Raw genomic sequence first — 25,761 nt, forward strand, 5'->3', positions numbered from 1 at the left:
AGAACAGGTAAAATGCATATTCTAGCACCATACTCCATTTCCTAACCTCTCCCTCTTCTGCTGTATATTTTGATTTACTTCATAGTATGAGTATAGACACTTACCTGAAAAGTTGGTGCATTTATTCATCACTAAAAAACATGCCAGCTCAGAACACAATGGTAGTAGCAGCTGGTGGTCAAAATATAACTTGGCTACTTCCTTTAGCTAAAAATTATCTCAATAAGTTTCTAAAATACCGTCTCCTTCAAGTCCAGGATATCACAGTCCTTGTAAAACTTCATACAGAGATTAGGACCAATATATATTAATATATATTAGTAGCATGCTCTTTATGTTTCTCATAATTATTTTAACAAACACCATACTCTTCCCCACAGCAGTCTGCACAGCATTCATTTTGTTGAATCAGTTATTCACATTTACATTTGCATCACCAATATAAACGTCTTTTAAATTTTCCCTGAATACTGAGATCAAAATCCAGCCTATTCTTAATACTGTAACATCTTTCTCTATCCACAACTGTACCACCAGCAGAGTAGATGACTAATTTGTTGGGAAGCCACAACTTCAATCACACTACATATTTGTCTTTTTATCTCCCTCTGACCTTTAGACACTTCTCTTTTACAAATTATCTCTGTCACTATCACCTTCTCTGGTCTGTTCTGTTGACTTCTTGGACAAGCCTAAGACAATGAACTTTTGCACAGACCCACCTCCCAGTCACCTCATACAGAAAGCATCTATTACATGAGCTTTTCAGTTCATAAGAAACACACTACTGTCACTATGATCGTGCTGTGAAGAATTTTTAGCACATGCAAACTGGATTCCTCATTGGATCAAACTGAAGCAGAAGATGTGCTCCAGAAGCACATCTGTTTCCTCCCCAGCCACTAATGGATGGTTAGTCTGCAAAACAAGCCTACAGCTCAACAAAAGCAAAGCCTGAAAAGTATGCTAGCATGGGTGTTCAGTCCCAGCTATGCCACTCTGTACTCCCAAGTTCCAGCATACTACAATACATTTGCTACTCTAGCCTATGGTTCTCACTTTTCATTTTTCAGATCAGATGCCTATCTGCCCTAACATTAAACTCAGAAAACACCAGATCTCCTACACCTTTCCTCAAGAAATCCTTAACAATTTCTGAGTATGACAAATCTGAGGATTTAGGTAGACCAAAAGCTACAGTCCACTCATAACTACCAACACAGAAGAAAAGCAACTAATTGCAGATGATCCAAAAACATCCTATAGAAAAGAAACAAAACACCAATTGAAGAGAGTTGAGTTGAGTGGGTTCTAGAAGTCCAAAGTCAATGCCTGGAAAATCACAACAAGAACTTCTACAGCCTTCTTTGAGGAAAAAAAATACATAAAATAAAATAATAAAATAAAATAAAATTAGCCTTATTCCCACATGCAGTCTTTTATGCTAACCCAGCATACTAGACCATCCACTTAAATGAAGCCCACAAAAGAGAACTGCAAATTTAGTTGAAAGCATTTCTAAATTTGGAAGATTGAGGCTCAGTTCTCTTTTGTTTACTCTCCAGCAGGTGACCAGAGCTGATGGTCAACATCTATTTTGCAAATATAGTATTTTCACTATAATTGCAAGAAGCATCTCCAGAAGAATTTACTGCTCCCCCTCTGCTTCAAATACAGAGTTCTGAATGGAAACAGTTAGGTGCAAATTAAATGAAAGCTACCCGTCCTCTTCAATCTCCTTATCTCTGCCCTTTGTTTCCCCATTTCTACCAGACAGGTCTGTACATGCTCATGCTCTCAACACTCAGTAACAGCACTGCCGGAATGGATTAGGATTCCACTGCAGCAGGAAATTTCACACCTCAACTGCTGTGAAAATAGTACGCAGTAAGGCAACAAAGCTGCCTCAAGAGCTAATGAGGAAGACGCAACACAAAGCTTTACTTTTCTTTGGACTCTGCCTTTATCACCACCATCACTCTACAATCTTCCCAGTTTATACATCCCCAGACATTGCACTGCATAATTAGAGTTTACAGGCACATACACTGGATGCTGGCACAAACCACACGCTCCATATAGCACATGGTGTCACTGACATATTCTCGTGAGGGCCATTTTAACATTTCTCAGAGTTAAGTGTCACCCATCACATATGAAGAAAGTAAATCTCTTAAATAGAAAAGATCAAGAATTTTCAAAAAAGTCGGGCCAGAATGCAACAAAAAAATTAAAAAAAATTAAAAAAAAATTAAAAATTAAGGAGTTATTTGGAATTTTTATGCATACACAGAATGCATGCACAGCTTTAAAACAAGTGGAAACAGAACCTTGATTCATGAGAACAAAGACATATTAAGCTGCTTTCCTGAGGTAAATTTCTAATGAGTGCATGAACTATCACTGTAAACTCATACTGAAACAATAAGACTAGGGAAGGTACACTATTTTTACTTTCACTATCTCCTGAAACCGTAATTTTAACTATTGGTTAGTATGTCAGACCAAATTATAAGGAGTTAATGGTGTTAGAATGACACAAGGAATAAAACATACAATGAAGCTTCTTCTGTTTCTACATCAGTTACCAAATTCCTTATTTCCTTTGACAGCTCACACAAAGCTCTGTCCACCCATCAAAACAGAAAACATGCTTTGAATGTCACTGTCAGTAGGTTTACACCAGTAAACCACATGCACTGAAGAAAGTACCCTAGATAGACTTATGTAAGATATTTGCTCTGAATTGAATTGGGACCTACTTAGTGGCATAGAAAAATAGGATTCGTATTTATTTATAGTGTCTCTAATGAGCCACTGTTCCCTCTGGATAGTCAAGAGTGAGAGCTTTAGAAAATTTACAGAAAATTACAAAATTTCATCTTTATCCCTACTTGTTGCACAGCAATACCTCCAATGTATTTTATAAGAAGTGGTGGATGAAATGGAGGTCAACCTTCCATTTCCATGAATAAATGTCTTTAAACTGAGCTAAAAAGCTAAAACCAAAAAAGGCTCTGCACTGAGGTAATTCAAAATTTAATGTAATCTTTTCTACATTTACATTCACCACTCTCAAGCCTGATGATGCTTGGAATGGAAGTAAAACATGAATGTACGTACTTAACAGAAGTAGCTTCGTTTATACACTAAGGTATTGATGACAGTTACGTTACAAGATGCCTATCGAACGTGTGTTATTCAACAGCATTGTTATTAACAAATCTGGAAGGAAAGAGTGAAAAAAATGACATAAAATTGGGAGGCAGAGAAAAAGATCAAAATAACGCTGTGGACAAGTCAGCACCACAGCAATCTCCAGTGTCAGTGAGGAGCACTGGAGTCAGGCAGGAGGCATTTCCACACAGCCAGACTGCATACACACTCCCAAGCCATTCAGACGCTGGGGGCACAGGCCTCTCCCACAGGACAGGAGGACTATTTCAGGAAGCATCACCTCAGAAAACTGAGGACAGCCACTGGTGAGCATGAGCTCACCACTGAGGGCAACAGAGTCTACACAGCTCCAGGCACGCAGAGGCACCGGGCATGGTCACAGCTGTTCCAGCAATAGCAGGCCCAGCTGCAGGACAGTGATTCAGAAGGACTGGGATGAACTGGAATGTGTTCAAAGGCAAGCCAGAAAGCAGCAGTGAGATCGTGTGTCGTGTGCAGAGGAAGTGCCTAGCTCCAGGACTAATCCACAGAGTTGAACAGGGACAGGCCCATGGCCATTTAATATCTCTTTGCCTCAGTCTTCACTAGCAGCCAGGATTCTCAGCTCCCTGAAGCTAAGTCTCTAGGCTGGAACTAGGGGAGCCACTCTCCCCTGTTGTAAGGGTGGAGCAAGTTCTAGATCGACTCATGAAACTGAATATGTACAAGTCCATGGGGCAGATGACAGGCATCCCAGAGTCTTAAGGGAGTTGGCTGACATGGTTCCCAAGCCACGCTCCACCACACTTGAAAGTCCAAATTAGAAATGTACATTAGCTTGAGAACCATCACATGCCACCAGTCAGAAGCAGATACATTTTCTTGTTATCATTTCTTTTTGTTCCTTTTCCCTAACCCTTCAGTTGTTTGCTGTACCTACACATGGTATCGTACCTTAAATTACATCACACATTTGGGTTCGCTTTTACCCTATGCATCAGCATCTGGCACAGCTGTTGAAGTCAACTTGAATTCAAACATAATTCTCAACTCCCTAATGTCACAATGAAAAAAGACTCCTGTTTCACCAAAAGCTCACCGCTCAATCTCCCTAAAACATGGTAACTTAAGAACTGTGCAAATTCAGCCTAAATCTATCAAGTATTGACAAGCTGGCAATCTGCTTGAAATCTGTCTCAGTGACAGCAATATTAAGAACTAAATATAAAATACAGGCCACTGAAAAGGTAGGAACATACATGTAGCTATGAGAATTTAAGAAACTACCGTTGTAGACAGAACAAATAATGAGGTGGTTTCAGTAGTAACATCTTCAGCAACATGATTAACCTGGATGTTCTGATTTACTTAAAGTGGAAGGTAACTGAAACTGAAACACAGTTTAACTACAGTCATAGCAACAAATCCCCCCTTCGTTTGTACAAGTTTCCTTCCAACTGGACCACGAGATTTTTTACTTTTAATATTCTGTGTTTGTAATGTTGATATCAATTTAGTATTTAGAACTGTTCACTGAAATTGTCAATTAGCTTTTTAAAATTGTAAAAAATTAATGGGTTTGTGTCAGGTATTATCTATCAGCCTTTGTGCTTTAATGGAATGAAGAATTTTTCTTTTAAATTTTTTCAGTGAGGTAGTTTGCAAACAGTTGATGCAAGCACCAAAAAAGCCTGCATTTAGTAAAATTTAGGAATGCAATGGTCTTAAAATTGTGGAATATGTCACTCTGGCAGTGAGCATAATCTGAAGGATGTCTAAATAAAGCTTCAATTTTGAGGAAGAAAAGCCTTCAGTTCTAGATTAGCTAATTAGAACTAATTAATAAGATTAAAACTATTCCTTTCCAGAGTGTGTCTTTAAAAAAAAAAATCCTGCTGAGGAATTTCCTGTTAAAAAGAGGGCAGAAAGCAGCCTACACATTAAAGCCACAAAAAGGAACAAAACACCAGCTGCTTCCCAGTATTTTGCATAGATATATTGCAGAACAGTAATAAGCAGACGTGCTGCACTCATTTCAAAGCATTTGGCATGTCCAGTCAGAGGAAATACCCATTTTGGTGTCCCCGTGCACACTATTTCTGCAAGTTTTCCATCTAAAACTTGCAAAACAGCAACACTGCAGACTCCTAGCTGACCCAGGTCAACCGCAACAGCAGTGGCATCACATGAGCAGCAATGGCACAAGCACTGCCAAACCCAATTGAAAAACAGATTGCAAGACTGAGAACAGGGTATCTGCAAAACAGGCAGCTGTACATAGACTCAAGTTACTGGATGTCTCTTGTCAAAATATTCTAGTTGATTTCTGTTTTTTACAACTATTATTCTACATTACAATCAAGCATCCTGGTATTCCGCAATTTTAAATCTTCACTGATTGATATCTAAACCCAGACTCAGGATTCGAGAAGCAAGAGGTTTTCAAGTCAAGATTTATACTTAGATTTGTTGTTTGCTTTTTGTATTTTCTGCTGCACAGTCATGTAATTTAAAGGTTGAAAACAACATCAAAGTTAAAATGTCCATTAAAAAAGGATCACATACTGTCTGGAAAGACTCTCTCTTGAACTTCTTGACAAAACAGAGAGGAGAAAAGAAAAAGACAGTGAATTGCACATGTTGATAACACATGCAACCATGCAGACTTCTGAACTGCCAAGCAAGGAAGGGATGCGATGCAAGCTTTAGGGGAAAAAATCAACTTGCTGACACAAAGGCCATACTACGTGGTCAAGTTGACTACTCCAGGCAGCCCCTGAGGACCAAAATCTGCAGACAGCAGCTGTTGCGTTTCATGGGAAATGAACCACGCACATCGCCACACTTGCTCATTTCACAATCACCACCTCCTTGTCTTTTCTGTTTTTCCTCAAATTCCTAAAGGAGAGGAGAGGGAGAAATAAAAAAATACGGAGAACAATTAGGTGGGTGGGGCTGCATCGTACACGAGTCTGTATGGAGGATGGAAAGGGTAGATAGTGAACCAGGTATTATCCACAAGCAGTGATGTGAATGGGGGCAAAGAGAGAGAACAGGTAAGGTATTCCAAGTGTCTGTAGCACTGAAGGTCATAGATACATGAGTTGGTTTTAGTTCACTGGACAGTTGGGTTGGTTTGACCGCAAGCAGCTTCATGAGTACACGTTTCCTTTCTGCTAGAAATCCTTAATGTGTTTTTATCCGGAATTTCACAGAAAACTACTACTTATCTTGTAGTTAAAGCATTTAAAAACCTGCTGGACCTGAAGAAGCATGCTCAACCTTAAACCACACATGGGACTCCACACATTAGCAGAGACTTAATCACATGCTCCCACGCTGGCTTTCTCTGAGTGCTGAGTATTCGGGGAGGGCAGAAACATAAGGAAGCAGAAATAAGGCTGCAGGTCAACTTCTTACCCCTCACCTTCTTCAGGCACAAGAGAAGCTTTCAGCCATCCCATTCCCTCTTGAAACATTGCATGGAGCACAGCATCAACAGGGAAATGAAAGTGGGACAGCACAAGCACCTCCAGAGCCTGGGTCCATCTCATGGGATTCTCACGTGCTATGGAGGGGTGGCAGCCTATGTCCATGGGAAGAAGGCAACAGCAGTTCCTTTCTTGATCGTATCAATATAAAATTTGACAGTGACGTGTATAAAACAGCTAGCATACAAGGAGGATGATTAAATAAGACCGCTGGCTAATAACAGCATCCGAGAGTCTGCAATAAAGGCTCAGAGACTTGAGATGAATCATCAGGAGCAGCCATTAGTAAGAATGCTATTTCAAAAAAGCAAGAATTAAAAGAGAATTTTAAAAGTACATACATTTTGTTGTACTGTCATAACGAAGACAGAACATTACTTCATCTGAAGCATAATAAACTTCAGAAAGTAATGGTAGGGAAAGACCTAGAGCTTCTGCCAGCAATTTTTTGCTCGAAGATGGGGTTGTGTTCCAAAGGCACTGAACTACATAATCAATTAGCACTGTGAAAATGACTATATGTGGAAAACTACTGTTTCTTTCTCCTCTGCATTTAAAAAAAAAAAAAAAAAAATCTTCAACATTAATAAGGTGTAACTTACATTTCAAATCAAACTACCTACCTGGAGAACATAGTTGGCTATAAGTGAATGGACTGTTATTTCTGTTTGCTAAGTAGATTCCATTATAAGACATACCGCAACAGTAGCATCAAGTCTATAATACTATACTGGGAGGAAAAAAAAGAAAAAAATCTCTGTTCAACTATTTTGAGTTCTACTGCTCACAAAATGACCTACTTTATGTCAAAGTTGTCCTCGGGGCCATGCAAGAATCGTCACAAAGTAACAGGCCTGGGAACTCATTTCTAATAATCTAATTAATTTACGCATTCTTGAGTTTACTGCAGAACTAGCCAATGGGTGATTCATTAATCTAAGAGCTAGATTCAGTTGCTCACATGCCCCAAAAGGCAATCAAGGCTGTGATTTCTCTTTTTCTGAAATCAACTTCAGGGTCCTAACTAGAATGTGAAGCAACAATACAAGGTTAGAAGAAAACCACATGTTCAGCTTGGTTTAGTTCTGTAGTGAAAGAATACATAAAAGGGTTGTGGCAAATCTGCAACCTAGAGAAACAATTAGGCTACCTGATATACTACAATACCCTTACCTTAAAAACTGGGGAGTTAAGCACAGGCAAGCAAATACAGTGAGAAAATCAGAACACATTCAGATCATAACGTTTCCCGTTTGTATACACCATAGGAATATGCATTCAGTGTCTTGAATTAGTCCTTTAAGACAGGGCACTTAGAATAATTACCCAAGTAGCTTGAAGACAACACTGCTTTCTCCTCCTTCCAAATTAAGCAGTGATAATTTTCTGGTTTATAATTTTTATAAGATGTGTATGTTAAATATGAGATATGCTGAACTGTACACACAGTACAACTTTGAAATATGAACAGCATTTAGTGTCAATATAAAATTGATACTACATACACAATTTTCCCTTCCCAATCAGTTTTCTTCACAAATATTCATAAATTCATGTTTTTTTTTCCCAAGTTTTCTAGTAATTCTCATAAGTACTCCTAAGATATGGTCCACAGAAGTCTTAAATGCCTCACCACTCTCTTGCACAAATGCAGTCATTCTGCCTACAAACTGCTCTCCTAAGACACTGATCTGGGAAGAATACATAACTGAGAATATATCAGGCATTTATTACCTCTACTATCATGACTAAATTTATCTCAGATACTGTTAACTTTACCATCAATATTCACCTATTGAAAATGTCACTGTGCATTTCTCAAGCCTTACCTACTCAAGGGAATTGTAATCTGAAGTAGACACCAATACAGAGGTTTGCTCACTGTTTTGCCATTCAGAATGTGTCTGTTTCATATAGGGGACTCTCCAAAACAACAGTGCTCCAAAACACGCACAATAAATTCTGGTATTGCAGTACGTACGCCCTTGTTTGAAAGTAGAATAAGCTGAAGAAGTGTACTTCAGCTTCATTAGATCCATACAGATTTATTCAATACTTCATTTTACAATACCTGACTTTTCCCCTAAAAAAACAATTCACCAAGATCTGTACTACTGGAAAACCTTTAGGAGTTTCAAGACTACACTTCAAGAAAACAGAACATTTCCACAACAGTTGCTCATTTTTCCTTTTTTTTTTTTCCCTTCCTTCTTCTTTCCTTCTTTTTCCACCCTTTTAACTATTGCTATCTTCTGTGAACTTCCACATAACGCATTTCTTTTGAGTCACGGAAAATGGAAAAAGAAAACAAAAATCAATAATCCAAGGAAATAACTTAGTTTCTAAAACGGATATATAAAGAAGTTGCATCTGCGCTTTCAGAATTCTCCAAAACAATAGTGAACTCAGTCAACAAAGAACAAAATGATGTGTTATAAACATTGCTGAGACTTCAGCAGAAATTCATTCCACATGTCCTTGTTGCAGGAGATAAAAGTACAGTGAAGAGCTCTGCAATGAAGGGAAGGCAATGGAGGCCTCAGCAAGTCACAAAGAAGAAGTCTGCTAAGGAAGCAACCTGCATGGAACAGCATCAAGTCTTTAACAAAGCTTACAAAACATTATTAAAATATAATATTCAGTTGGATATTAAGAAATCTCCACTAACTATTAAATAATTCACTTATACTCACAAATTGTACTTACTGTTTCTCTCATTCTGCTTCTCAATGTGTCAGTTCCCCTAGGGAACATGGGGAGAGAAAATGTGTATGAAGAGACCCAGTACCAACTGCAACCTGAAAATGCCTTTGCAACAAAACTTGGCTGTTCATCTTCGAAGATGTAAGAATTCTGGCTTGAATAAACTAGTTGGCTTCTTCATTTTCCACTTGCTGAATAGAAGTGAAAATCCTCTCATCTCCATTTCATGCTAAATCGTAGAATCTACTAAAGAAATAAGCCAAGATCCTGAAGCCATGAATGACATCCAGGTGGCTATTTAACAAGAACAGCTCCAAGCCACCTTTTGTTTTGAGAAGAAAAGCTTTCAGTCAGTGCTTCTCCCAATAAAACAGCACCCCGAAATCCAGGGTGACTGCCAGTTTGACAGCAAAGCAAGAAATGAAGTGGGCATTACCACATGTGTTACACCGTAAAGCAAAGCCCCCACAAATCTTTTATCTGTAACAGAATTCCAATGGAGATGACTGTATGCCTAGCACACTTCATCCTACCGAAGATCTCACTGAACAATAAGATTTACATAATGAGAAACTGTTACATTTGAAACAATTGCCTATAAAATGAAGTTCTGGTACCACAGCAAACAAATTTTGCAGAGCCTGCAGACTTCACCCACAACAAAGCAATGGATTTGAAGTTAAAACCAGAAATCTAACGACTGATATTCTCAGGTCCATTGCCACCACCTCCAAAGGCTAGTTCTCCCGCATCAAGCAAAACACAGCATAAAAAGCAGAACAGGGAAGAAACATTAATTTAAATAACACCAATGCCACATAACAGACTGTTCCACTCACACTGCTAATGCTGGAGAGGAAAAAAAAAAGAAAAAAAAAAGTGTCTATGAATTGGAGGGGAATTTGGGAATTACAATTCCCAAAAGCAAACTCCAAATTCATTCACCAGCTCAAAATACAGGACAGTAAAGAAAAGTCTGAGTCTAGAATTCAAAAGAGTGCACTTTCATGTACTCCTATCTCTGAAGTCTGCATGGACACTGCAAGCAACTACAGCAAGAAAATCCCAGAAAAATCTCATTATCAGTAAGCTATAGTATTTAATTATGATACTTAGAACACAGCCAGAAAATAATTTGGGTGTTGTTGCTTCTTTCCAGATTGTAAAAGATGTTAAATAGAAGGTGGACAGGAAAGAGTTTTTTCCCGTTACCGCTTGAAGTGTTTCAACAGTTAACTATTCAAATGTGACAGAAACAAAACATCCCGATAATATATTTGATAACTGCTTTTTAAAAGAGGATGAAGCCAATTCCACTTTTGTGACTTCAATTGTTCTTAGTAGTTTATACACTGACTGCAGATTCTTTTTTGGATGAAAAATTGTTAAGATAAGCACTCCTGCAGTTCAGCAAAGGCATCCTTACATTAAACGTGTTAGTAACTAAGAGGAAAAAATAGGACTACAGAACATTTTTAATTGAAAAAATAATTTTGCCTCTCAACTGCATACATGTCATTTGTGAGCTTCTTAAAATACTTTTTTTTCCCCTTTTTTCAAAGGAGCTTCACCCCTGGTTAGACATGACATACTGTTAAAAGCAGAGCAAATACAAAGCAATTTCAGACACTCCCTCTCCTCCTGCAAACATACAATTACTACTTTGCTTTAAATGCTACATTAATACATTTGCAAACCAAATCATTTTATTATAATCTTAAAGCAAAACTCGTAACAGCAGCAATCACTGAGTGCTGCAACGAGAGTGCTGTGAGGCTTGCCAGACCCACGGGGTACCTGAGGAAGGTTCCTGGGTGCTGTGGCAGGGAAGCCCCATTCAGCCAGCAGGTGCCCAGTGTCAGGAGAGATCCCAGCAGGAGATCAGCAGAACTGTCTTAGCCTACGGATGGTTCAAATGTCAGGAAGCAGCATGGAACAACCCTTAGGGAGTACAACCAAGGACACGGCAGTTTTGTCCAATTTGGCTGATTAGTGAACTGTCAGAATTGGTTAAGCAAAGTATTTATGGGATGGTGGGGGTTGGAAGGAAGCTCAAAGCCCACCCTGCCCCAATCCCTGTCCTGGGCAGGGCTGCCTCCCACCAGCTCAGGCTACCCACGGCCCCATCCAACCTGGCCTTGAGTGCCTCCAGGGATGGGGCACCACAGCTTCTCTGGGCAGCTGTGCCAGCGCCTCACTGCCCTCCAGCCTCTGATCATCTCTGTGCTGTCCTCTGGACATGCTCCAACAGCTCCACTCCTTCCTGTGCTGCAGGCCCCGGGCCTGGACACAATACTCCAGACGGGACCCCATGAGGGCAGAGCAGAGGGATACAATCACCTCTTTCATCCTGCCAGCCACTGCTCTTGGGATGCAAGGACTACAGTTCCGTTTCTGTGGTCTTCAAAACTACACTGTCATGAAGTCAGCCATGAATTTCAAATGCTAATACTTTTTTGTTTGCTTAACACTCTAACTCAAGTGTGTAGAAATCCTGATGCTAAGTGCCCATGCAGTTATCACTAGGATATAACACCTGTAAATATTCAATCCTCACTCTCAAAAAGAGGACCTTGCACTGCAAGCTTTTAATTCATATCAACTCTAAATCAATTAAGAGTTGTGTTATTTCTTCCTATCTGCTCTTTCAGTCATCTATACACACACACATACAGAATACCTGTATTCTGACAGACCCAAGTAGCCACGGATCTCAGGAACCTACAGCATCTCTCAGGGCAATTTAGCTAAGTAACACACAGTTATCAGTAAAACTGTAAGATCTTACCGCCATTCTTCCAGTATAAAAATCCATTCAAGAGAAAATGAGCCCCTGTAACTACAGTGGCACCACAGAACTATCAGGCTCAATTTATTTCATGATAGTGGCTGGGGAGGAAACAGATGTGCTTCTGGAGCACATCTTCTGCTACAGAGGCCAGACTGTTTTCAGTGGTGAGTGGAGACAGGACAAGGGGAAACGGCTGGAAACTGCAGCATAGGAAGTTCCACACAAACATGCACAAGAACTTCTTTACAGTGAGGTGACGGAGCACTGGAACAGGCTGCCCAGGGAGGTGGTGGAGTCTCCTTCTCTGGAGATGTTCAAGACCTGCCTGGATGCCTACCTGTGCGACCTGCTGTAGGGAACCTGCTTTGGCAGGGGGGTTGGACTCGATGATCTCTGGAGATCCCTTCCAACCCCTACAATTCTGTGATTCTGTGATTGAGCTCACAGCTCCTCCAAGCCACACTTCACTCCTGTGCGACCAGAGCAAGTCACTGGGCTGTCTACAGGCATCTGTACGTTTCACAGAAGCAACTCAGAAGCATGCAAAGAACAAACTGTTTCAGCATTCCATCCCCCACCAAAAAAAGCAGCTAAACATTTTCTTGCCAGCAGTCTTCCTCCTGCGGTCTGTTCCCACACAGATGGCAAAACTTGTTTTGAAGCCTTGCATCGCCAGTTCCACTGAAGTCAATGGGAACCCTGACACCAACTTCACTAACATGAAGATTGAATCCATCAGCTCAAAGAAAGCCAAGAGAAAGAAAATAAAAATCTCTTTTTTTCTCCTACAGAGAATAATTTCAAAAGGATTAGGATGGTTGCCAAATGGAGAAACCAGAAGCACTTCACATTGCTCCAAATTATTCCACTGACCACAGCAATGTTAATCCCTAAAGATGAACACCGCTGCAGCATAACAAGAAGTCAAATCACATCCAACAAAACTTACGGAGAAATATACGTCGGATGTTGAATTCTCAAGATGAATTAATGTGTGCATTTTCAAGTTATCAAAAGCACACTGAGCAAAGGGAAGATTAGGATAAATCACACAATCATACAGAACAGCTTAGATTGAAAGGGAACTCAAAGCCCAAACCCTCCCAACCCCTGCCATGGGCAGGGCTGCCCCCACCAGCTCAGGCTGCCCAGGGCCCCATCCAACCTGGCCACCTGAGCACTTCCAGGGATGGGGCACCACAGCTTCTCTGGGCAGCTGTGCCAGTGCCTCACGGCCCTCTGAGGAGAGAATTTCTTCCTAACCTCTAACTGCCAGTGAGTCAAATACAGTTTCCAGGCTCTAATTATTATCCTGGGTGAACTGCTCCATTAAACTATGCCATCTCAGTGAGGTAGTCCCAAAACTGACTTCTACCATCTTCAAGCACACGTGCACTGGAGGAAAGGGTGGAGGCATCTGTGTAAAGACGTCCATGGTTTTCACCACTACTCCCACCAACTCCACAGAGATTTCTGAACTCCACATACCTCAAAATTGTAGTACACTTTGCTCTTGAAGATGAAAACAAGAAAGCCTGCAATAGGATTTAATTTATGTTAAAGCTTCATCCCATTCTCACTGAGGCACAATCTCCAAAGAAAATCTGCCATCAGAGTCTGCTACTGTTTCTTCTTTCCTGCGTAACAATTCACCAATTAACTGGTTGCTTGAGGCAACTCATTAACACATGATTGTTGTGGCTGCATCCAACTCAAGGCTCAAGCTCAAAGTGTCTAAAGAAAATGATGTTCTGGATAGGAAAGCCCAGCAAAGGCTTCAAGGAAAAAAATAACGAGAACAGGGATTTACATACAATTTTACAAGTACTGTCAAATATGGCCTTTGGCATCAAACTCACCTGACCATCATCAGAAATGTATACAACAAGAGCACTCAACAGACTGACATCCTGAAGAGTAATCAAGCAGAAAATCTCATTTTTACATTAATTATTACACAAACAGGTTGCTCTAGGTGTCGTTGTGATGGAGGCATTATAGCAATCCCAACTCATGTGGCAGCAATACAAACATTTCAGTTACTACAATTGCCTCTAGTTTATCAGTTCCTCAAAATCCTCTGAAAACTTAATATTAAAAGGAAGCATAATAATTGACCACGTTTCTCCTTTTACTTTTGTTTCACAATGAGAGCAGTATATAATACACTTAATTTTAAAAGGACATTAGCATCCTTCCTCCAACAGGAACAAAGTCCACAGGATTGGGCTGACGGTAAGAAACAAAGAAATCATTTTACCATTCTAAGCAAGTACTTCTTGAAGGAATAATTTTTTCGAACTGTTCACAAAAGAAGAAATAAAAATCCTTAGCACCTCATACTGCTTTGGCTCATCCTGGGAGAAATATTTCCTGCCCTGCAGAACCACACCTGCTGCTGTGCTGTGAATTCTGGAAGTGAAAGAAGTAGATCAAAGCTTGAACTGCTCTTATCTTCACGATTACATTATCATGCAATCTCCCTTATTACTCTGTGGTTCAACAGTTTCTATTGTTTAGGAGGGTAACTCTTACACAGATATGCTTTAGTTTGTTTAGTACTTCCAAAAGTGAGACGCTACAGTTAAAGGAAGCTATTGCTCCCAAGTTAATCTGGGCAGCCAAATCAATGCAAGGATTTGCAAAGACTTCAAAGAACTCTATACCAAACTTTTAGAGCAGTGCAAGCAGCTCTGCACCAAGCTATCAATGCAGCTCTACCTTTTCAGCTCATATCCTACAAACAATTCTTCAACATGGATAAACTGTATGATAAATAAATACCTCCCATTAATTTGGAATCAACAAATCTACCACTGCGTTATACTTCAGATAGGATTTCAGGTTGCTAGACAAATGCAACAAAGAGGTCTTAGAAAACAGCAAAGGAGACTGATGCAGCTAGGACTGGCACACAGCTCCCAGCCAGTGAGCAGCAGCAGCAGCTACAAGCAGCCAGGTGGACCTTCAGCTGCAAAATCCAGCAAGAGCAGCAGAGAAACTAGCAGCAGTTGGGACTTTGCATTTGAGGTGGAGGTCCATGCTCTATTTCTAAAAATACTGTATGGCAAGCCTGTGGAAGAAGTGCTTAACAAGTGATCTATGGACACAATTGCACCTCAGATCAATGCTAGGAGATTAATTTATAACATCTAATTTATTAGTCTTTCATGTACTTGTCAGTTCTCCTGTTTCTCCTCCTGTCATCAGCCTAAAAATGCTACCCTTACTCACATTTCTTTACCTTCACCTACTTTCTTTTACCTCCGTTACTGCACAGATTCCTGCAGATCTTGGCATTTCGAATTTGTTTGCTCTACACTTACCTTGCTGCTGCTATAGAGCCCCATTTGCACCACAGATGATGTAGAATGTGACCTGTTCATTATAGGCTTGATTTAACATGTGCTTTTCAGGACCTAATAAAACCAATCGTTTCCTCCATTTAAACTGTTCACACCGCCTGCTGCCAGGGAAATGTTGCTAGTAAAAGTCAGATATTAACTGGGCATGTTTCTAAAAATGCATAGGACAAAGCAGCAGAATGTTGTATTGTCTTCAGAAACTGTTAAGGTATTTCTCCTTCAAAGGCTGTTCAAACACCACAGCAAAGCTAGTTCTGTAGTCAGCTGTCAGAATAAAATCCTGTTCTTGCCTGTCACCTCCCCATATTAATACTTCAGCCCCTCCAACACCCTGCAAGCTGGTTCAAAAGAGAGAAAATTATCCTTTTTATTTGCTTGTGGGGGTGAGCTTCATGCCACTTCAGTTCTCTAAACTTCCTCATCACAAGATCAGACATACGCTGAAATGTGGCAGAGCAGATATGAGGAGGAGGTGAACAAAACTGACTCCTTCTGCAACAGCATGTACCACTTCAGCTCAACATTTCTGCTGAGATGCTCTGCAGCAGCATTCCTAACTGCTAGTTTTATAAGAAACACTAAAATTAGCTCAAGCAATCTGACTATCTCATGGGAGAGACTGTTTGTTCTTTCTACAGATCTGAAGCTACCACAGTTAAAGATGCCATAATTTGAAGTATGATAAAGTGGATATGTTTGGGAACAACAAAACTTGGCTGTGCATATGAAAGTCCCAGGTCCTCTGTGGTGTTTCAAATATGCAAACCAATGAAGTGCTCTTGTATAAAACGTCTAAAATAGAGAATAAAATAGCAGTAGTGAAACATCACACTGCTGCTCAGCTTAGCAGCTCTGACCCATACCAGCACTAAAATACTCAAAGCCATCTTTCAGACTTTAGCAAGTAATTACAGATTGACGTATCCACTGACCTCTACTCAACAACTCCAAATGAGAGTTTCAATGAGAAACTCCTCTAAAATACCAGAAAGTATACACATATCAATTTACAGTATTACAAGTTCAGCTTTTGTAAGATCAATCTTGCTACCATCCCTTAGATCTCTGGTTAAATACAAAAACACAATTCCAGCTCTTAAATGAATGTTTTTTTCCTCTTACATGGAGACTACAAATTTGCCAAGTTGTGTGGGAGCAATGTTAGCTGCAACAGTTCACAGATGTGTAGAGGAACACTTACTGAAACCCAACTCAGATTTACAATGGTCTTACAGATTTACAAAGTCTGTAACTAGTTGCAATAAGATAAAGCAAAAATAAATGAATAAAAAAGGGTTAATAAGGCATCAAAAGATGGTGCATCTGAAAGTCAACCTTGCTAAGAAGCTGCTTATGACCACAACTGTTTCACAGAGCTGCCTTTAGAGAAGAAGAGAAAGAATTAAAATCATAGAATCAATCAAATCATGAATGCAGAAAATCAGGTATTTTACGAGTGCTTAATTATCACAGTTGAAGAAGATATATGACACTGGATAAGAACCATATAAATTTAATTTCACTAGATGATAAAACTGTTTAATTGCTTAAAGATATATTGTTTCTTTTTTGGTTTCTTTTTTGCTTATTACTTCTTGAATTTCCATAGGATCAACAATTTCCTGACCCACGATAATATTTATAGAAAGAAACTAAACTGTCAAGATAAAAGATTATATCAGACTGTTTCTCCGTATTCAGATTAACAGTATTAGTGCTTCGATTTTCATACCTAGACAGAGTAAAAGCATTAAACATGGTATTACTGTAAAATGAAATTCCTGGGGCTTGTTTTTCTGGGATATGTGTGTTCATCTGTGCAAAAAAAAAACCAAAAAAACTATCAGCACCCATAGAAAACAAAGCTGATGTTTTAACAGATGTTAGGATCCATCTTTTAAACACTATATATCCCCCTTTTAACTAAGATAGGAGATTATACTGAAGGGAAGGACAGTTTCTGCCTTCCCTAGCAAGGTTTCATGCCAGTCCTCATATTTTGGAAATGCCTTAAGGAACTTAGACCCAGCACTCTCTTTTTAGCCTCACCATTAAGCCAGAGGCATCAAGAACTCTGAAAGATCTACAAGGAAATTTTCAACTTTCAAACATCAGCTGTAAACTTCCTGAGTGAAATTCTCCCCCCACTCACGTCAGAAACAAAAATTGACAGCTAAAATTCTGCTAGAATTGTTGATGATCACTCTATATACCTGCAAAGGAAAAGGCAGGTGAAGGAATCAGTAATTGGCCAGGTATTCAGAGACCTCTCCATGACTAAATCGGCAGCCATCTGGAACTGAGAGTATTATTTTCTGTAATCACCACACATTTATCAAAACAGACTACCAGTGGGATTTTTGATTAAATAGAGGTATACAGCATTTGGAAGATTAAAGCAGGCATTCCGTACAGTACTATATAATATCTTAATTGGATAAACACTAACCAGATGATCGTGGCATGGCATGGCTTAGAAAGAAGCAGTTAATAATCTGCTCAGGAAAAAAAAAAAAAAAAAAAAAAAAAAGACAACACAGAATGCCCCAGAAATCAAAGAATATTTCCCCCATCCAACTTTTGGGCATTGCCCTGTTATGAATTCAAGCAATTGTCACCTTCCTCACAGCCTCAAAGCTATGAGCAAGAGAAACAGTCTTTCTCTTTAATGTTTGCCCGCAGAACTAACACTTGAAAATGTACATAAAGCATCTTCTCCTCTAACTTGAACATTAAGGCTTCTGAATTTGAAATGATCCTGTGCTAACCTAAACAAATCAGCCCACTGTCTGCTACTCATCAACTTCATATGTAATATAGTGATGAAAAACAGATCTTCAGTGAATATTTCTGATTTCCAAATACTTCAAAACACACAGGCTAAGGAAAAATAAAAGGAAAAAAGGAATAAAGAAAAAAGACAAAAAGGAAAAAAAAAAAAAAAAAAGGAGAAAAAAAGGAACAGGGAGAAGCTCCCCCAAAAGACAGTACTGCTACCACTGCAGGAAAAAGCTATTAAGTTATAGCATGGGAAAGCTGTATGATCTTACACAAGCAAAGAGGATGATCCAAAAATACAGGCTGCCACAACACACACTGCTCAGGCACAAATGTAGTCATAAACAGTGATCAGAAAGAAAATAAACTCCTAAACCTTCAAAAATAAACTCACACCCTCAAAAAAACATAACCAGACAGCTCTCAAAACAAACAAACAAACAAAAAAAACCAAGAAGGAATCACACTTGCATCCCATCCATCTACAGAGGTAGATTCATGGATGCTATGGCCATGGTCTCAGTACCTTTAATTGGACACAGATCTGAGGTTGCCAAGGCATGATTCCTGTCTCATTCCATCTCTTCTCCATTTACCACTAACACTCCCCTGTGAGCCAGCAATAACACAGAAGCTGGATCAAGGAGCTGACCTACTTCTGAAAACATCCTCTGAAGAATAAAAACTGCATCACAGTGGAAAGTGCCAGGAATTAAAGATACCCCAGGATGACCTTTTGGAAAGTAGGATAGATCCATGCCAGACTAAAATGCCCATGCAACCATCATCTGGAAAGGTGGAGAAAGTAGATTAGCATAGATATTTCTCAAAAGAGTTGATGTGCAATGGTAACATATTTTCTTCACTTTAGGTGACCTTTGCACTTTACACCTGGAGTATCTTAAGCTTATAACATTATTTATTGAAGGAACAGCTGATACAAGTCCATCTTAGAGCTACACAGGGCAATATGTCAGGGGAGATGCATCTTAGAAGAATAGACAACGTACTAAGATCACTCTATATAGAAGGATGGTGAAATGGTGAAAAGCAGCAGTAGAGTTGCACTACCTCAGCCCCATCAGGACATCTTCCATGCAACACCACAGCTGCAGGAGAGGTAGCATTTCTGCAGATCCCATCTAACACCACACAGCCCTCAAGTCTCTTGGGCTTCAGCAGGGCCAAGGGTTGTCTAACTGAGCTTCTTTCTCCTCCCTAGGCATGGACAGAGACCTTGCTGAAGTGTAGTAGTGAGTCCCTTTATAACCTTACAGAGCAAGACACAAGCAGAGCATACTAAAAATAATATTTTAATGTCTTTCCTTGTCTTCTGCACACTCAGTGTATTGAATGCCTTTTGATGTCTGATCATGTGCTAAAGGGTTATCTGCTAGTTCAATTCTCAACCAAAGGCAATAGGACTACCCTGCACATAAGCCATCACACTTGCATGTTTTAGTGGACAGAAGAAACAAATATCTCATCCTACTCCTGGTACAAAGGCTATGCTGATGGAATCCGGCAATAAATTGAGCCATTCACCTCAACTATCATATATGTGAATTTTAAAATTAATCCTGGGGGAAAACACAGCATAGCTGCCTTCCTTAAGCACTGCAGTACAGATTTACTAAAATATATTTACATAGACAATCCACTTGTATTTTTATCCTTTTTCCTTCTTCAGCCTTCAAGCAGAATCGCTCACCCACCCTAAGAAAAATAGGTTTCTTCAAAAGAAGTTGGAACATTTATTATAAAAGCAATAGAATATATTGAGATTGATATTTTTCATTTCCTTTATTTTCAGATCATACAAAAAAGTCCACATGGGGAAAAGAGAGCACTTCATCAATATCACAACAAAGGAGAGCAATGCATATGTTACACGATGCTAAGTTATATTTCAAATCAAGTGACTAATGAATTTAAATAATAGATTACAGCACTTGGGTTAGAAAGCTCCTCTTTCTCAAGTCAGTCACACTGTGAATGTACTAAGGCGTAAACACACAATCAACATCACCCATTACAGAACCTGCATTTCCAAAATCTAAGCTTTTATTAAGGCAAATGAGGTTCAAGCCCTGGCAGAGTAAATTTATTAGACTTTTCCTGTGGACTAAAATTTAAGTAAAACTAAAGAACTCAATGCAAAGAACACTAAGATACTGTTCATCTAATCCTGTAAGACTGGCTGCGTACCTCTGAGAATACACCAACACGTGCCTTTAAAATGTCATTTGTTTTAAAGACAGTCTGTGATGCCAAAAATCTGTATGTTTTCCATGATTTTTCATTAGATGGACCATTTTCTTCTGAGCAAAATGTATAGCTTTTAAAGCTTAGTTGAAAGGAGCTCAAGTTTAAAACTCAATTTCATCTTCAATACAATAGTTATTTGGTTTGAGAAATTAGAAAGAGCACATCATACAGCCTAGACAGAAACAGCAATTCATATTAGGATGAAAGTGACAGGATACCACAGAAAGAAACCATTATCGAAGGAGCAAGACCATTTTCATTATATCTCAAATTCTCCTCTCACAAGAAAAGCCTTATTTTTAATTCATATATTAAAAAGCATCAGCATTCCTGGCTGTCCAACGATTCCTTTAACAAACCTGTAGCTCTCAATAAAGAGAGAGACAAGAGAGAGTTGGAAGTGCTGCTATCAGTACGCCTGCCCAATTTTAAATTGCACAGCACCCAGGACAACAAGAACAGAAGGATTCTCTTCCTTCAGTATGGAGTCAAACAAGCAAACCAAAATGAAGATGGGACAGTTAGCCTGCTGTGATGGCTCCTTGGCCTACCTCCAGAAAGAGGGGACTTGGAGAGTTTTCAGCAGGGTCTGCTGTGATAGGACATTGGGAAATGGTTACAGACTACAAGAGGGGAGATTTAGATTTGAGCAGAAGACAAGAACATCCTCTTTGGAAGAATGATAATTGGAGTCAACACTGTTTTGTCAATAGTTACAATGCTTTATCCGTTATCTTAATTTATCTCGTTTTCTGCTCCATGTAGCGCACACACACACAAAACAAACAAAAAAACCCCACAGCTAAAGCATAGCAGTGTGCAGTTAGAATTCATGTTTAATTTCTGGGAAGGAATTCTGTAAGAAACACACATTCGTTACAAGACATGGCTCTGGATCTTCAAGACAGTACCGGATACATGCATGACCTCACAAAGATCCCAAGCAGTTGTGTGCATTCAGAGATGCGAGGTATAACAGCTCTTGAAGCCAACACAGATATTCTGTGTCTGGAAGCCACTACAAGCTCTACCCAACTATCTACAAGGGAGCCAGTTGCTGGCTATAGGGAACACATTCATCCCTAAGTTCCTAGGTATACACTACATCCAGTCAATAGCACAAGCAATATCTACACTCAAACAACTTATACTATAGTTTTGATTTGCTTTTGAAACCAATCTTCAGGACAGTTCCTTTCCATTCTGTTAAATTCCAAATACACTTAAGTGGAGTTAAGAAATTCCAGATTAAACAAGGGAAAAAGTGGATACGTATTAGGCAACGTGAATTTTCTGCCAGCTGATAGCGTTGCTTTCACAATTTATTTTAGACACTGAATTCAACACAGATTGCAAAATAATTTCAGCCCCTCAAGCAACTTCTATAACATAGGCTAATTACTAAACATAAAAATCCAGCATGTAAGAGCTGCTTAAAATTGTTAATATAGTACACCATACACCACAATATTTTTTCATCTGAACACTCTTCCCACTTGAACAGGGAACTGAACACACCTAAATTAACTTCCGTCTCCTCATACACACGTGATTGTGAAAATATGTACTTTGCCAAAGGGCAGGTTCCAGCTTGGTTTTATGAGAACTATTTAGCAAGATAAGCAGCTGTTTGGATTTCAGTGAGCAGAACCTGCTCCAAAATGCACACTCCTTCCACAGTAACATGCCGTGTCAGAGCTGTTGCCACCCTTCACTTGAACATCTGTGGATGGGGACACCTAGTCTCTCCCACTGAACAAAAAACAAAACCCAGGAGCAGCGGTCCCCACATTCCAGGGCTTCACAGCTAACTTGCAATCAATGGCTGCTGGGAAGCAGCTTCCCCCAGGGGTCTAGTAGTGCAGTAATTACAAATGGCAGGGTTTTTTCAACATCCCTCTCAAAGAGCTGGTAGTGCAGTGTCAGCAACAGGCCTAGATTGACCGATGGCTTGATTTGAAGTGTCACCTAGTATACTCACAACATGTTAATGCTTCCGGCACAAACACAGGTGTAACCACTCCATTTACATTAATGCAACCTGAATAAACATTGTTCTAGCGCCAGCAGCGCTTGCATTTGACAACCGTATGCAATTCAGGCACATGCCATTTTCAGCATGCTATTTCTTTTGAGATTAGAAGATACCATGTATGAATAAATTGTACCTCTCCAGACAGTGTTTAACTCTACCCAGGAACATTTTATGTTGTTCTATTTAAAAAAAAAAAAAAAAAAAAAAAAAAAGTAGAAAAAAGAAAAGCAACCAGTGCTTAGGTAGCTGTCTCTTCAGTAAACAAGCCAGTGTTATTAATTTTCACCTAGTTTGTCTTAAAAACACAAGCGACTTCACAGATTTCAGGGTAGAAGAGATCAGTGTGCCCTGCTTCTAGAACCACTTCTTGTTAGCTTAGAAACAAAGTTTAACTGAACTCAAGAAAATCAGAAAGTAGCATTCAAGTATTTTCCAGCTCCCTTCAAATACGTCTGAGAGTTGTCAAATTTTAACAGCGGGATGCTCTATTCAAAAATAAATCCAGACAGTTCCTGTACTGCACTGAGCTCCCACTCAAAAAATGAGAAGAAACAACAAGCAACACATACCCTTAAAACACGTAGGTGGTTCTGCTTATTACTTTTTCCTCCCTTTCTGCCCTGCAATGCTCCTTTACTGTTACTTCCTCCATCAAGACTTCCAAAATCCACCTACATTGGCAACAGTCAAGGAGAGGCAGTTATGACAATCTCAAGGAAAACATGCAAGGATACCTGTAACATCTTCTCCAGAGAAGAATTCTAAGTCCTTCTGTACTCCATACCTGTTCCAGCCTTGGGTTGTAAAGAAAAGCTCTTTTTGAAATCACTTATAAGAAAACACATCTGCTGTAATAAATTTTGATGATAGGGGAGATTCATTTATTGATTTCAAGATACCTTCATGGAAGAAGAAGCCATGGAAGAGAGGAACTGGGTGCATAGGCTGCTTCTGCGGGATCTATTGCAGTAGAGCAACACCTCTTGCATTACAGAAATAGTGAGAACTTTACACAAGGTACCTGTGACAAAAACTAGGCAGAACAACATGATGGATAGAATAGACTTCTTACTAGAAATGCAGGCAAAAATCTCATCATCTTCTGCTCCCTGTCATTTCAACGTTCTGCTCAGAGTTGGAAAAAAAACATAGTATCCTAGCACCTGTTGTACCATCAGTTGCTGCTCCAGCCAGACTGAGGAAGGAAAGGAGCTGCCATGATGCCCAGGCACAGTACCTGTCTTCTTTATTAGCAGAGTACAAAAACTTAACCTCTGCCTGTATTGAGAAAGACTGCATCCCAAAAAGGAGCTGTCATCTATTTGGAGGAAAAAAGGAAGGAATAGATTGTATTTGGCAAAACTAAGAAGAAAGGAGATTTTAGCCAAGTTCTGTTCCAATGCAAATGATACCATATCATCTGGATGCTTACTGCTTCCTGCTAATAGGAAAATACGCATTTGCCCCATTCCCTGGGCCTGACAACAGCAAACACTATTAACAAAGCCAAGGTAAACAGCAGAAGGCAAGTGGAAAACCACAGTCACCTCAGTTATTACTTCCAGTATAAAAAGTATATAGAGCATGAAGCATGAAGACTTTTTCCACAGCTGAAAAGTCAGTCTGACTTGCACCTACTAGTGCTATTCTCCAAATTCCTTTCTTTGATAGAAGATGGTGCTTGTACCAGATTCTCCCACTCCTCAGGTCATAAGGAAGTTAAACAAAAGCAAGACAGAAGTGCCTTTTCCTGGCCATACCCAAACCTACCATGCTACAGAAATGGTCACAAGGACAAGGGGAAGTACAAAACACTATGGGACAGAGTCGTACAAAACCAGGAGTGTTGGTCTATCCTACAGCGCTGGATCAATTTCAACCTGACTTTTAATTTTATCTTGTCAGTAGATCTCATCTTCATGGTATTTGTTAATTTCTGTATTCATTAGCAGCATCAAACTCATTAGACATTAAAGTCATATGACTCTTCCCCACCCCTAAACCAGCTACAGCCTTATCATGAATAGTGGTGCTACCAATGCTCTGGCATCTCATAGCAGCCTGTCCTGTCTCCACCACTGTCAATTCTACAAGCTGAATTGTGTAGCCCAGGTGAGAAAGAAACCAGGGGATCAGGCAGGACATCAGCACCTTCCCATGAACAAACAGAACAAAGCTTGTTCCATGAACAAACTTGCCCAACAGAGAGGGAAAGATTTTTCACTCCAATTCCCATGCCTACTACCTCTCTAGCCTTTTGACATCTTATGCCACTAACTAGAAACTAAAACCATTAAGATGCCTCTCCCATTTATAGGGAGCAGATCAGCCAGCAGCTTGCCCTATGACATACTGACCCCACTGTACTGTACTTCTTGAAGTGTCTCTGTAGCTAAGCAAATCATAACGTGGATAAGCTAGTATTAAGTTAATGAACAATCAGCACATCAATCAAGGCTATTGCTGCACTGTAGTTAAATATGTAACTCTCTAAACCAAATAACAGCAGCTCTCTTCTTCTCAATCTTTTCTCCAGTGGGAAAAATGTTTAGATTCACAAAAAAATAAATAAATAAATAAAAAAGAAAGGATGAAAGGGACCTATAAAGATTACCTACACCTCCCCCTACTCTGAGCAGGGCTCACATCAAAGCCCAAGCTGCTCGAGTCCTTTGCTGGTTCAGCAATCCCAGTCTCTGAAGTCAGAGACTCCACACCCTGACTGAGTGCCTGTGCCAGCTTTTGGCTGCTGTCACAATGAACTTTTTTTTTTTTTTTTTTTACGTGCAAGTAATGATTTCACTTACTGATCCATTTGTCATCTGTCAGTACACAGCAACTGCCTTCCAACTGCTTTTGCTTTTCTTATCATTTTCATTTATTAAACAAGAGCATTTTTCTCTATGATGCAAAATTTCTACATCACCTGACATTCGGCTGAGTTTTACAGTTCTCAGCACTTGTTCTGGAATCCTTTTGTATCTAGATCTGTAACTGCACTGCCAATTCTGAACCGTTCCTGCCTTAGTTGTTGCTTCCTTCCTGTAAATTAATGTACTTCTTTCTGTAACTTCAGAACTACTTTCTACCTCATGGGCTTTTATTCACTCATCTCCTTATTCCTTTCCCCATGCTCAGTATTCTCACTATGCATAAAACAACTTCATTGAGATA

At 39.6% G+C, this 25,761-nt stretch overlaps 1 protein-coding gene across 2 annotated transcripts in view; it reads right to left on the minus strand.

Moving 5' to 3' along the window:
* Nucleotides 1–25,761, minus strand: part of LOC125703482 (amyloid beta precursor protein) — a 202,892-nt gene that overhangs the window by 133,231 nt on the left and 43,900 nt on the right. The gene's annotated exons all lie outside the window — the stretch shown is intronic.

Source organism: Lagopus muta, chromosome 1 (assembly GCF_023343835.1).
Source record: "Lagopus muta isolate bLagMut1 chromosome 1, bLagMut1 primary, whole genome shotgun sequence".
Classification (NCBI taxonomy): Eukaryota; Metazoa; Chordata; class Aves; order Galliformes; family Phasianidae; genus Lagopus; species Lagopus muta.